Below are 10,327 nucleotides of genomic sequence, written 5' to 3'. Positions count from 1 at the left end.
CCATAACCCCCTGAGTACCTTAACTCCTTTTAAACCCACAAAGCGCTTCGTAAGAACTGACTAAAATGAATATTTAATCTAATTTTAACGCCTAAAGAATTCCTTTGTGCAAAATAAACGCTATAAAAAACTTTTGGAAAGGTGCTAAATAAAACCTTCAAAAGAAAGTTAGTATAACTTCTACAAGGAATATTGAAAATTACCCTTTAATTTAATTAACTTTAAGCCCTTAACATTGTTGCGTAAACACACACCGGGGCAAAATATAAAAGACGGTGCAATTTTCTGCATGGCAAAAGTTGGGAAATTTTGGGCTTAATTAAGAATGTAATATAACCAACCAAACAATATAAGCATAACCGCCAAAAGACGCCCGGCCCGTCCGCCAGTAAAAAAACCGCAAAGTTTTCAATTTAGTCTTAAGGTTGTTTATTACATGGACTTTATATTTATAAAGAGGACCAGGTAAGAAGAAAATATTTTTGAGACCAAATTAGCGTAAATTATGCTACGTAATCTGAGGGAAATCGGCGGGACCGCTAACCGTGGAATGACTCGGGTCTGGTGGGACGCTAGAAATGGGGAAGGAATACTCGGGAAAATGGCGGGCGGTCTACGTCAATCAGGAAGTCAAATAAATTCACTCTCTCAGTTTTCCCGTCCCTTATATGGAATATTTATAAGATCCATTTTGGGTTGTATTAAAAATTAATGTAGCTTAAACTCAATTATTCAGTTCAGATAAACTTAACTCTGAACAAAAGGATGGGATTCTTTTGTTATAGACGAGAAAAACATTTTTTCCCATAAATTTCTAAACATCGTATAGAAAATTTAAATGAAGTCGTTTCCCCCTTTTTTCAAGATGAAATAATTCCAGTATTAAAAGCGAGGGAAGGGCAAGGTATTACGTCTTTGAAATGTACAAATTTTCGATGAAAACAGTATAGTCGAAACTGCATTCGAAATTGTAGCGCAATTTCAAAGATAAATTCCTAAATACAACTTTCATATCACCTTTTTCCAAAAGAATTCAAAGATATTTATAATAACGCGGTTCAAACTTTGAAAGCTTTTCCGACGACCCCCCCCCCTTTCTTTTCCCACCTCAAATTCTTAATTACATAGCGCGTGCTATCAAAGATTCTTAAGCCAATCGCACACGTATTACAAAAATCTCGTAAATGCATACTAAACCTCTTAAGGCGTGTGGTTTTTCTCTTCAAAATAAATAATGCATAACGTCAAGATAACGGTTTTACACGTCATCCCCTTTATAAAACCAGAAAGGCCTGTTAAAGTATGTGTTCTTGTATAAATGAATAATGTTAAATTATTATCAGCTAGGCGTGTGCGATTGGCTTTAAGACTTCTAACAAAAGCTCGCGCGCGCTGAATTTAAAGGGGCGAAGCGTAAAGTAATGAAGAGTTTTGAAAAAGGGGGGGCGTAGCATTAATTACGCTAAATTAAGTTCGGTGGATGAAAGCACGCTTAAAAGAAGCTTGTTTGTTAAGACAAGTCATGAGGAAGTTTGAACCTTTAGAGCTTGTTTTAGAGATAAGGTTCATTCTAAGGGGGAAACGTCTTTTGAATTTATGTACTGTAGTGCCTGCCACCATCGCAGCTCATTCGGGAATTAGACCCAGTAATTGGCTTTTAAAAATTAGCGCGCTTTTAATTAGAAAAGACGCGTTTCTCTTTCTTCTTCTTCTCCTTCTTCTATCTCGAACTAAATTAGAATATTAATAACCTTCCCAAAGTGCATCGCGCCAAGAATTTCCTGGAACAAACAATTTATTTAAAACATTCCATTAAGAATAGTTTTGAAATAAATTTCATCCTGAATTTGAAACCAAGTCTTACGTTTTGCAATACTAGAATGTTTCAAACCCTTCCTGAATTTTAAAGGGAAAGTAACCTATAAATCGATTATTTTAATTTAGTTTGGAAACATTTTCTTAATTCCGAAACAAAAGAAGGCGTGGCTTTTGATCTAATATTCATGTATGAATATGTTTTAAGAACTTCTATTGTATTTTAAATCTTTGGTAGTGCGATATCTTAAATTAGAAAACGACACCGTTATGATGACGTAATCATTCTGTTGCTATAGTTACGGATGGCGGAACCCTGCTCCATGAATAAAATACAAATCAAAATAAGATACACATGTCCTTTTCCCACCAACCAGAAGGCAGGCGACACCCTTATGACGTCATCACCCACGTGTACCATTCCGTTTAATTAAACTAACTTATCAGCTCAAGTAAAATCACAACTAAACGCGATACTACCCCTTTAAATCGCTATTTTGCGTGCGGCAAATCTTCGCCTCCTCGCCTCTTCGCGGGCAGACTGAAACATATTCCGCCATCAATTAAATTAGTAATTACTCATTAATAACATATTTCCATTATAATTAACGTTACGTCATTACTGCTCTAAATTCGAGGGGTCAAACACTATGGGGGGGGCGAATAAAAAATATTGTTAAGAAGTTAAGTAGCGCGTGCAATGCGTTGTTGTAAGCAAAAATCGACGTCACTTCTCATTTGGATCTACGCCGGAAAAAGCCCCTCCCCTTCCTCCCCTTTGACTTTTTCTTTCCCGCTTTTTTATTCTTCTTCGAGGGGCCAAGAAGAGCTTTTGGGTCAAAAGAAGAAAAAGAAGAAATTTCGGGATTCTCAGAGAAAGAAAGAGAGCTACTTTCATCCTCTTACTTTCATTGAGAATAAATGCAATTTGACTGAGAATATTAAAGCGAAGATATTCTTAGCTCGAGTCCATGGCACAATTTGTACTGAAATTGAAAGAAGTCCACTGATTTCCAAAATTATTTTCTTTCCACAGTTAGTTAAAGACACTGGAGCCTGAGGTTAGAGGTATCCCTATCAGGGGGTCAAAGGTCACCGCGTACAATGTGACAGACTGATTTCGATAATTATTTTCTTCCAAAGAGCCTTGAAGCCTGAGGTTCGAATGCAATGTGTCAGACTGACTTCAATAATTAGTATTTTAAAGATATTTTCATCTGTGGCTTAAGATAGGTCAAAGGTCTCTCCGTATACAACTTCTATTTTTGGCGTTTCATCTCGGAAATAATTGAATTAGGCCTTAATATAAACAAATTTAGTTTATTAGATCGTGGCCCATTTTGTAAGCGATGTTTCGGTGAAAATTATACAATATTCATTTTGGTAATGAATTTATTCAGGGAGACGGGTTAAGGGGTTACTAGTCCGAAATTCTCTGAAAGCCCGTTGTCGAAATGGTGGGCCTTGTCGAGTTGACTAAAGCAGTCTTAGATCGACTAAAGATTGGCCATTTTATTCTTTATACGTCAAACGGGAAACGAAAAACGGTCTTGGGTCCATGGGTGCTCTTATAGGGGATAAATACACCCCTTACCCTAAGGACATCCTGCCCCCAAGATGTCCAACCCCCCCCCCGCGCTTCTTAAAGAAAGTAAAAGGATTAAAACTCAATGCTAGAGATTTATTTTTACGCTACTATCCCTTTAGACATTGACGTACACGTTTCCCCCTTTTAATTCTTAACGCGTACGTGGAACGTGATAGAAGCTATAGTGGAGAGAGGCCCGGGGCCAATTTTGACGTCATTAAATCAATCACGCATTCATCCATTATAGGATAAAGCCCATTTCGTTGCCTGTCATCTCTCTACCATAGTGATGAAATTAATGAGAATTTTCCTTCTTTAGGAACCATCCCATTATTCTTCCCAAAATTTCGTTACGAGCATCAAAAATTCCCAATACATCGATTTGCCAATCTCGTTAGTACAAAAATTATAACGTTTCATAACCAGAGATATAGTGCATTGCAGTGTGAAGCAATTTCCCAAACCGCAAGTACCTACGTAAGCCTTTGCAAGAAACAAAAAACAAATACCCCATCAAAAACAGAAGCAAAAATAATTACCACCGCACCACCAATTTTCTCGACACAAACGAACTACTTTAATTCCTATGAAATTAAACATTGCTTATCCATAGGCGTTACCTTGCTCTATATTATCAACATTAATTGAACAAAACGATACTGCGCGTGAATTTCAAAGTCGCGATTTAAATTTTGAGCGCGTGATTAAAGGAACTGAAATTTGAAGCTTATTTGATACCACGTGCATGGTTAAAGCAATTCTGTGTATTATATTAAATACAGAAAAGCCGCCTTTGTCTTTAGTATATTCTTAAGATGAAATTATCGTTGAAAGGTATGGATAAGTGATCGAAAGAAGTAATTTGGAATTACGCGGGTTTCATCCGAAATTAATAGAGATTCCTGCGTACGTTTTATTTTCAAAGGCGATTTTTATTCAATTCAAAAGGAGTTTTTGAGAAATTTCCTTAACGTCCAAGTTTTCTTTTAAAAGTATTATTTTTGCAAACCTTTTAATATAAATTGAAATTCGGCATCTACCTTATACCGAAGCGGGAATACATATAGCCACTAGGAATGATTGTGTACGTGAAAACAATTTTCAATCAACGTATCTAGGCGGGCTTTGTGGAAGGGGCTATGTATGACGAATAATCTATCTCACTGCGCGATGAACCTTGTTCGCGTTGTTACCAACACATAGTCGATCGTGGAATTAAGTGACCAACCCCTCGGCAAACAGAAATTTTTTTATTTATTTTTTTTTTTTTAACTTTTTCTAGTTTTCCCATTTGGCAAAAGTTTCTAAATCAAAAGTTGCAAAGCCGAATGAGTTTTTTAGGGGTAAAGAAAAATGGGTATTTAAAAAAATGGGAGAAAAACGAATAAAACATTCTAATACATCAAAACCAAACAGATTTTGAAATTCCCTAGCTAAAAAAAGAACGGGGAAAAAAATAAAAATAAATAAAATAGAAAATAGCCTAACTTATAAGCCGTCTTATGGAGTTAGTTCCCTCATGGACTTTGCAGTTTTAAAGAGGACCAGCAAAGAAGAAATTTAAAATTAAATTTCGAATGATATACTAGAGAAGTTAACACTAATCTTAATTAATTTCCTTGTTGTTTGCATACACCGTTCTGTAATTATCAATTACTTTTGCAATATGGACAAAGAATTCAACTCTCCCAGTTGTCCCGTCCCCTATAAGACAGTGTTTATATAAAGTCCATGATTCTGTGGTTTGGTTTTGGTACAGATTTTGGAAAAAAAAATAAAGTATAAAAAATTTGTTCTTTGGAAATATTCAGTTAAGCTTTTTAAAAATAAGAGAGAAAGATTCAAGAATTTCAACTTCATCGACGAAAATGCCAAAAACAAACGTCACCGGAATAGGCCTATACGTTTAACAGGGGGTTGTTAAGCCTTGGCAAATAAAAATAAAAATATCAAATTAAATTTAAATCTTACGAAAAGACTGGTTGGTATACAACCAAGGAAAGTTTATATAGGTATTGCAGCTATAGCTTTGGCGGCCAAAAGTTAAATTGCGCAATTGCCGCCACTAGACGACGTTTACAAATTAGCCATGGCAAGAAATAAATCCGCCAACAAAATTCTTCCAAACCACGGATGTAAGCCAAGTCCTAAGACATCAACGTCACCTGGGGTTTTTACAAGGGTACTAAAAGGGTCTCGTAACCCTTCTAAACACTCGCAATTACAACTGCGCTAACAAACTGCAAGGATTTCTTTAAAAAGTGGTACAGTACGTTACGTTGCAATATACACTGCTTGGTAACTGTACTTCTTTCAAATCTGTTTGAGGTTAGGTAAGTTTTTTTCGGTACATGAGAATTTTTGCTACTGCAGGAAACTGTACTAGATTATTTTTATTAAAAGTAGTTCAAGTATTTAAAGAAGGTTCCTTTTACTCAAGTTCAAGTCGTAACATTACATTTTCCCTTAGAAAAAATAGGCCTTGGCCTAATTTTACATGGTATTCCCAAAAAGGAAGGGTAATTATAATACCTAAGTACAGTTGGATGGGAAGATTTGAATGGGAAATCATCAATTTTGAGTTGAAAATGTTCTATACTTCTATGACCACCCGATTTTGCCCTGAAAGGGATGGCCCCCTAATAAATCTATGAACATTAGAGTGTTTTACGGATGACCCCTTAAATATAACATAAGAAACTGAAATACAATGCTAATTTAATAAATTAAATTAAGGGGTCTTCCCTAAAACACAGAAGTTAATCATAACTTGAAAACGGTATTCCTAAGGTGGGAAAAATGTCATCGAAACTTCATTTTAGATTCGAAATCTCCCATCACTGTACTTCGGTGAACACCCTTTATAACGGTATTTATCAAAGCTTCAAGGTAAAAAATATCAGGTACACTTTCAAAGAAAGTGTTATACTTATCGTTATAATGTTATTTATAAAATCAGTTACGCGTTTGTATGGTTATTTACAGACAGAGCGAAATTGAGGGAAGACTCCTTCCTATATAGGATTCTCAGGCCTTTTCAACCAATCAATAACGCGTGTATAAAGACGCGGGAAAAGTGGCGTGGCGCGTGCGAGCGAGAGTTGCTTTGGAATTCCATATTTCACACTCCTACACCACGCTGCATGGCATGGCGCAGCTTACCGAAAAGAAACTTAGGGAGCTACGTCCAACACAGCGACTCTAAACGTTTGTTTACAGAAGTTATGGAAGGGCACTCTACGTTTTGACAAGCTCTCCTCCGTTTTGAGGGTCAGGAATAATACATAAAGATAATAGGAAACCATATGTACGTCAAAACAATTTTTACTCAACATATCTAGGTGGATATTGTAGGAGGAGCTAGACTAATCAAGTATGACAAATCTCCCCTTGCTATTAATCTATCTCACTGCGCGTTGAACCTTGCGTTGCTACCAGCGAATGAAATCACAGTTAGAAAGACCTCAGACTACGAGGGAAAGACAGGGGGGTAAAACTCTTGCCTTCCATGTCGTTTTTTGGCGCCTGCGCTGTAGTCTTTTTGTATCATAAGAGTGCATGCGCAGAGACGTATGGCAATGTATCAACCCCCTTGTATGTCCCAATTCTGAGAGTAGCATACCCCCTTTTTTACATCGTAAAGGTCTATGGAGATATCTCAGTTGCATGACGTCAGTGCCTAGATCAAACATCACGGGCCTAATTATCTTTGGCAGTGGACGGCCATGTTTATTACCCCTTTGGTTGTATGGGCAAATAGCATTTGTAGCTTCTGAGGTAGTATACGTCACGCCACATAATAGAGCTAAGTTCTCAAGCCCGGTATACCCACAATACCCGAATTCATAGAAATTAACGTTGCGCTCGCAATGTTTCCAATGAACTGTATGCATTCCTGCGAGGGGTTTATAAGCAAAGGCAGGCGCGTGAAGAGGGGGAGAAAACTTTGAAGAAATTCTCTCTCTCTGTGCTTTCTCCCTCTCTTTCTGTTTTGGTAATACGCGTCAATTGAGAAGTAAAGCGACGAATATGGATGGAACGAAATAGACAACAAACAGACGAAGGGGTTCCAAGCACCCGTACAGTTTCTCCCTCTCTCTCAGTCTGTACCGCGAACCAAGGTTTTAAGTTATGATGAAAGAGATGATGAGGAGGAGAAGGAAAGCAAGAAGAAACAGTACACAAACGGACTTATCATTTGGCTCCCGTTCAATCTATTTCACTATCATTGCGTCGAAAGATTCGAGTGGGTGCCGCCGCTTCAATTGCCCTCAAAGCAAATGTGTCGTAACTCTCGATCCTGAAGTTAAATTCAGTTAGCTGGTTTTGTTAGGTCAAAGTTCAAGCTAAAAAGGGGGTTCGTATATAACTTTGTTCGGTAATCTTTACTTATTTAAATTTATATTTTAATAGGGTACTGCTGACGTCATAGCTACAGTTCTTGATTATTGGTACGCGTCATGGAAAGATGGTACTGAGGTCATAGTTGAACAATTTTTACAATTTGTATCGATAACTCAGATTTGAATCATATAGTAAATGGGTGGGTATATATGACGTTATATAGTTTTGATTATTGATTATCGCAACTCGTCATGAAAAAATTTAACAGAGGTCAAAGTTCGCCAATATTTTTTTTGCCATTTGCATCAATAACTCTGATTTGAATGGTATATTTAAATAAATTTGAAGGACATTTAATTGTTTAACTACTGCCACTATCAAGATAGTACCGCTCTATAAGGGGTCAAAGTTCAGCAAAGTCCTTCTACAATTTATATCTTGAAATCAGTTTTAACAGTATAATTTCGGAATAAAGTTTTCAAACCAAACATTCAATCGCACTTACAACATATTCGCATTCAATTCAAGTTACCCTTGAGGTTAAAAACAAACATACCCAAACAAGAGGTAAATAATGAAGAAAACGTCTTAAAAAGCAAAAGGTAAAAACCACGTCAAAATATCATATTTCCATTAAGGTAGAAAAAGCGATGCTTTTCTGTCAATGCTTGTTTTGATCTATTTTCATAATCGATGAATCCAGCGAAAACTTTGCTTGGTCTATTTTTTTTGTAGGCATAGCTTAAAAGTAATGTTTCATAAGCTATATTTTGACAATCTACCCACGCCGTCCGTACCTTTTGGAAAAAATGATAGATATATCATTGGTAGTCAGTAGATGTAAATATGTCTTCTAAACCATCCATATCTATACAGAACCTGGTAGCAAAGAAATAAATACCCATAAAGCCTATTCAGACATATTCAAACGAAACTAAGATTTTTACAACCAGTCTGAATGGGCCGTCGGAAACCTATCCTACTACGTTGGTAGTTTTATCCATATTTAAAAAAATAATAATGAAAAAACATTAAATAAAATCCCTAAATCTTAACCGCAAAAATATTTAAATATTTATTTAAAATAAAAATATGCAAAAATAAATAAATAAATAAATCATTTTCCTTGACAAATAGATATCAGAGTTTTTCCCGGAATTATTTTACAAAGCCAATCGAGATTGGTGGAATTTTTTCTTTTTTGGGCCAGCACCGATTGAGAGGGAGAAAAATTCTATTGTTATTTTAAACATGAAGCTATACTACTCTGTCTTTCTTTGCTGCCGCCCGCTTTTGAGCAGAATACGAGAAAGACGAACAAGGATGGGCGCCTACCTACATTCAAACTTGGAATGGGTCAAGAATTACCCGTATATAAAGGCTAGATTTAGGGGTTAAAAACGCCCATTCAAAGATGGTAACTCTCTATACGTTCCGAAAGGCAAGGCGCGCGCTCTGAATCTTACAGAAAGTCTCGTGAGGTATCTTATCTAGGGGGTCGGACATTCGCTTGGAAAAAATTGAAATTTCCTATTTTGAGGTATTAATTAGTATGTCAATATTAGGATTTAATTAATATAAATTTGCAAGGTATTAAAGGTAAAATAAGTCAGACTATTCCGTTCGATGTGGTCATAGTGACGAAATTTTCAACACTCCTTGCCGGAAATGCGGTTATAACAGGAAGTTTTAAAAATAATATTTGAGGGTAAGTTTCATCATATGTTTATAAGTGATATGTTCCATAAGTATGACACTACCTATACGATTCGTAATGCTACTGAGAGACTTACAGCTCGAGATAACTAGTTCGAGAACGACGGAAGCGAGAATTGAAGTCCTACACTCGGTGGTGGTTAATTTTGCATGCAGGACCAAGTTCCATCTAGGTCCTATTTAGTCTGCATTACTAAGCCCCTTTTGACAGAAGCGCCAAAACCAGGCCTCCCTCGCTTTACCCTGAATCTATGACCTACTTACTCACTTCAAAATTACAAGCTCCAGTTTCTAAGTTACCAGAATTTACAAACTTATGGCCAACGTATCTTATGAACTTATGGTTTAATTAAAGCCGGTTAAAGTAGTGTACCAGACGCCGACACGATTATGACGTCATCACCCAATAAAATTGCATTTCTAATAAGTTACTCGAACCAAAACACGTGCTATTAATTCACTTTTAAAATGACTATTTACTATCTCCCTAAATATGGCGGTCGAGTGAGTGTTCGACACCTCGCGGCTTTTCAGGCTAGAGTGGCATCGATTTCCAATGGAATGTATTTTAGGGCCAAAATCCAGCCTTGAATAACAATTGGTAACGATCGATTTAAGACATCGTATACACATAGCGATATATATTTCAACGAAAAGCTTTTCAACGAAAAATCCGTCAAAAAATATCTAGAAGGCGCAAAAAAGGAAAAGTGGGGAAAAATGGGCCTTCCCCCATGTTCATCGGATGAAAAAAAAGGGAATCTATATTTATTAATATGAATATTTAATCCGATTAAAATATCAAATGATAAAGAGCGAAGTAAAAAGAAAGGAGAAAGGGTTTTAAGTCTAAACGAAAAGTTA

Source organism: Phalangium opilio, unplaced genomic scaffold (assembly GCF_054372755.1).
Source record: "Phalangium opilio isolate 3A_F unplaced genomic scaffold, DU_Popi_V2 ptg000002l_1, whole genome shotgun sequence".
NCBI classification, from domain to species: Eukaryota; Metazoa; Arthropoda; class Arachnida; order Opiliones; family Phalangiidae; genus Phalangium; species Phalangium opilio.
This window is presented reverse-complemented; position numbering follows the sequence as displayed.